The 4,255-nt window shown below is 45.3% G+C and overlaps 1 non-coding gene across 1 annotated transcript; it reads left to right on the top strand.

Annotated features, from left to right (window-relative positions):
* Positions 1-4,172: 4,172 nt before the first annotated feature.
* On the top strand, positions 4,173-4,255 carry TRNAL-CAG (transfer RNA leucine (anticodon CAG)). Its single transcript has one exon. It is a non-coding gene; the product is annotated as a tRNA-Leu (tRNA).

Raw genomic sequence — 4,255 nt, 5'->3', positions numbered from 1 at the left:
TCACATGCAAAATACCGGCAAACATTTCAAAAGAAAAGCCCACTTTGTTTCCATGAAAAGTTCCTGTAGGCCTTGTGGGGCAACTGTCACAAAGGACTCCCCCACCGAAAGCCTAACTTCCATCCCAGCTGTTTACAACTGCAATAAAGTGGCCACTAAGGGTGTTGAAAACAAAACTTCCCCCGGACTGGGAGTCTCTGAAAACTCATTTATGTGCAGACAGGTGACCTAGCCAGTGCATGACCTGAATGTAGGGGGGAGGTATGAACGCAGGGGCTGCAATCAAGGCCGAACCCTGAACAAAATACAGGAAAATAGAAGCTTTCTTGATTGAAATGGTGGTCCCCTACAGATAAGAGGACAGCAGTGGGGATCTCTGTGTTGGCCGGTGCATCCCAGGTATTTACGATCTGCAGTCTATACTTCAAACAACAAAGGGACTAATACAAAAAAAACTCTGGTCACAGGCTGGCCCAGAGTGGCAAATGGCCTGGAGACCAGAGAGCTACAATTTGCATAACAGGAAGATTTGCTTTAATTTAAAAGTACTATTATCATTTAGGCATTTTTCTCAGCGACAATAAATTGTACTGCCTTCATGTTCATGTCATTGTTCAGATAATTTCCAGGCGATTTTGTTGAAATAAAATTCATCCACCTGCAACTTAGGGGATTGTAATGAACGGCTAAAATGTGTACTTGGCTGCTCTGAACATGTTCTGAATTTGAGTGTTGGCAAACTGGCAGAGGGTAAAATTAGGAATGTGCGGAGTAAATTGCATGTTCCTAAGGATTATGCTTTTTGTAAAAATGGCGGAAAATTGAAAAACGATCATGCAAAATGGTGCAGGAGACAAACAGATTGTGTGCGGCAGCAATGGCCTTTACTTTCATTCGGGGCAGGGAGGCACAGCACAAAACTGCCGCATCTCTGCCCACAGAAGACTGACAGTTCACCACCACTAGGTCCGGGAACCTTGTTGGGGGTGTGCAGACCGCCGCACGGCATCCTGTCTCCTTTTTTTGTATCCCATTCTTTTTCAAGCTCTGAACATGGAGCATTTTCTGTTTCACCGCTGGTTAGACCGGGTTAACTCAGAGGGCTTGGATGGCCAACCACAGGCTAAAACGGCCGATCGCAGGTCGGGAGCCGGACCAGGCACTCGCCTTCCATATTTTCTTATTTTTGATGCTCCGATCACAGAGCGAGCCTCCTTCTCCCCCAGGCAGGCTGCACAGATGCTGCAGTGAAGCAGCAGCCCTGTGCCACCTCAACTGTTTCCAACTTTTATCACAGCGTTTCCGTAGCTCACCGACTTGGCATCCTGGGCATGCATCATAGGGGCACTGACTCTCCATGACCTACCAACAAGGTGGTCTCCCACAATCGGATTGAGTGCGGCGCCGATGACCGCCAGATGAAAGCCGCATCAGTGGTGGTAGGACGACGGGCAGCCAACACGGCAGGCTCGTGAAACCTTTGTCCCCATTGTTGCGGCTGGACCTGCGGTCATGCAGGCTAGTCGGACCATCGCTGGGGGCACCCAGTATACGCATTCACAGAGACAGGTGTGGGCTGGCTCACAGGTACACAGGCCAACCCAAGGGCTGAAGGGGGCACCCAGCATATGCACACACAGTTCCCGCTGCAGGGATCACCCTGTTCTCCCTGGCCACACAGACTTACATGGCAGTCATGGTCACACGACTGCATCGTGGCCTGGGGGCACCCAGCGCATGCACAAGGATCTGGATCCATTCAGATTCAGTGGTGCTGCAGGGGCTGTGCTCACACAGCATCATCCTGCAGGGGAGACAGAGTTGACATGCAGGGGCTCTGCCTGGAACACAGGGAGTGGGGACAGAGTTCCCTCACAGGGGCTCTGCCATCATGAAGGGCTTTGCACAGGCAGGCACTCTGCCTGGAAGGCCGCGCTGGCGCAGAGCAGAATAACACGCTGCAGGCAGGAGTCTGGAGGTCTTGACTGACGAACGAGAAACTGCATGTCCCTTTTATTGGGTTACCAATGAAATGTATGCCTCAAGAAACCTATGGGGCATGTACCTGGTCACTCTACACGAGAAAAAATCTCTTCTTAATTATTCAATATTGATCAGGAGAGTATTACTTCATTTAAATCAAAATTTCAAGAAACAGAAAAAACACTTTGTAAATCTCTTTTACAGACAATTGTATTCTTAGTTCATACAATGTTTTTGACAACCTGAATTACAGCATTCATTAAACAAAATAGTTTTACACACTAAGATTTTCATCAAATAAAAAAGCAACAGTTCTTAGCAGAAAATAATGTCATTCAGAAAGAATTCTGCAAAATGTGCTGAATTTATAGTTTTAAGTGTCAATTCAACAGAAAGGTTTTTTTTCCCCACACAATCACAATCACATGTTGTTAATCCACTAGGCGTTTCGGGGTTATCTTGACCCCTTCTTCATGTGCTGATGTGATTTGTATTATTTTCACTATTTCGTAAAACAAATTTCAAAGAAAACAAAGATTTGTACTAGGTTTGTCTCTGTAGCATAGTGAACACCAATATATCATGAACAAATTTTGAGACACCCTAAGAGTGAATTTCACTGACCTTGGAAGTATCCAGGGTCTATATAGCCATCACTGACTCTCGTGTCACTTCTGATTCTTGCCACTGGTTGATAATTGCTGGTAGTCTGGTATTGTAACCATCCTCAATGGTCCTGTCCCAATGGCCTAGCAAAATGTTGCACCCACTCTATGAAGAAGGAATAATCGCATGCCCAAATTATCAAAACCTGCACTCAATACTGCCTCCCTGCACCCAGCGCTCACTAAATCCAATGGCTAAAATAAATGCCTCAAGGAAAACTTACCCACAGCTCGAGACTTTCCAAAAAGCAACTCGGGAACGGCGAATCAGCTGCAAACACAGCCTCCCGTCCCGCGGTGCGTTTGTATTAGATATTTCAATGTGTCACATGATCGTAACTCGGATCACGTGACCAGGAAACGTACGTTTCTTGAAGGACTATCGCCCCAATTTCTCTGCCCCAACGTGGTATATCTACCTAAAAAACACCACGTTTGCTATATGTAATATTATTGCCGCTATTACTCATACAAAAGGGCTTGATGTGTAATGAAGGACACAGTCCCTGTACCGTTGTGCCGCCTCAAGGGATCACAAAGTGATCACGTGATGACGTGTCTGTGATGAGACACGCCATCAAGGGATTTATGTGCCGTCTGTTATTGTTATAGCTGCGCCTCCTGTTAAAGATAAGTGTGAAAGTCTACTGCTGAGATATATTACTGCTGAGATTCAATACAGGTTCTCAGTTTGGGAAGATCACATAATGAACGCCAATTCTCTTATTACGTTCACGGGCAAGCTCTTCCTGCTTTGTATCATGGTAAGTAAAAATTCATATTCTACTGACATATATCCGAAATGATGCTCACTATGGAGCACCATGTCCTAATTAAGGGTAGATCATCTAGTGAATATGAACAGAATCAGCTCTAATCTATGAACATATATTGGGTTAATCACATGCTGCACGGACACGTGGTACCGCACAAGCATTAAGCAGGGACTTGTCATTTCTTAAAGGGGAGCACACCACAGTGCTGATCAGATTCCCACATACCTCACCAGTCTCCCCCATCCCTTATCAATGCCCTTCAGACAATGAAGGGGCTGTGTCCTGAGACACCTGGCAAGTAATACGATTCCTTGAGTAATACGAATACAGACAATCCTCAAAAAATATATTAGGGCAACTATTAAGATCACTCTGCGTTCAACAGGCTCCTACTGATTGGTTGTCGCTACCTTTTCTTGTTATGCAATAGAAAGTTACTCATTAGAGAAACTGGATCCTATTCTTTGCTTCTGTACATTACACCTATTTGTATGTGCAATGAAGTGGTGAGAGATGCAAAGAATGGAAAATAACATAAAAAGACGTGTGCAAACTCATCTGCGTGGATCACCATTATAACCATGCGAGGCAAATGATACTGTTCAAATATGTGTTAATTTGTGAGTTATTATGATTCCAAATCCCAAGATTATCAGTCATTTCATCAGTAATTAAAAGAATTGCAAAGGAGTGACTTGACATTAGTACGTGTTGATAACTACAGACCTTTCCATGTCTTCGTCGGTTCGTCAGGATGGCCGAGCGGTCTAAGGCGCTGCGTTCAGGTCGCAGTCTCCTCTGGAGGCGTGGGTTCGAATCCCACTTCTGACA

Source organism: Ambystoma mexicanum (assembly GCF_040938575.1).
Source record: "Ambystoma mexicanum isolate Mex_15411 chromosome 12 unlocalized genomic scaffold, UKY_AmexF1_1 Mex_chr12_unloc.1, whole genome shotgun sequence".
Lineage (NCBI taxonomy): Eukaryota > Metazoa > Chordata > Amphibia > Caudata > Ambystomatidae > Ambystoma > Ambystoma mexicanum.
Note: the sequence above shows the minus strand (reverse complement) of the source record. Positions and strands in the feature narration are given on the sequence as shown.